We start from the raw sequence: 599 nt of genomic DNA, 5'->3' as shown, positions 1-599 counted from the left end.
CTAACATTCTTTGCTCCACAAAACACCATCTCCTGGAAGGCACAGGATTGCCCTGGGGCACAGCTCCTTCTTCCTGGGCTGGTGGCTCCACAGGAGAAAGGCTAAGGAGCAAGTTCAGACTCTGAGGGCAGACAAGGCCTCAGAGCCTCAAATCCCATGGGCTAAACTCTGGGAGATGCTAAGACCTACTTTGCTGAAAGCCACATCCAAAGGGCCATGGGCTGGCCAGGCCCTTTCCTGGGAAAGATGGAAGGCTTGGGGTCCTGGAAGCCCTCCGTCCCCTAGAAAGGCAAGGCTGGGCCTACGTTTTCTCCTTAGCATTGGAAGCCAGAAGAGACTGAGAAGGATTGGGTCCGGGCAGTCTGGAGGGCTGGGCTTTCTCCTCAGAACACACCTTGGGGCCATGCCAAGCAGAGTCCAGAGTGGCCTGTCCCACGGACTCCTTTAGCCCAGCCTAGGCTCAGGATAAGCACCCTTCCCTTGCTGAGCTGGCAGTGCCAGTGGGTACAACCATGTAGAAGATGTCCTTTCCCTTGGTTGGGGCCTTGGGAGGGACAGGACACTGTCCTCTGATCTCAAGACGAGCCCACAGATACCCA

Source organism: Mastomys coucha, unplaced genomic scaffold (genome assembly GCF_008632895.1).
Source record: "Mastomys coucha isolate ucsf_1 unplaced genomic scaffold, UCSF_Mcou_1 pScaffold6, whole genome shotgun sequence".
NCBI classification, from domain to species: Eukaryota; Metazoa; Chordata; class Mammalia; order Rodentia; family Muridae; genus Mastomys; species Mastomys coucha.
The sequence above is the reverse complement of the archived record's forward strand: the minus strand, read 5'-3'. Positions refer to the sequence as shown.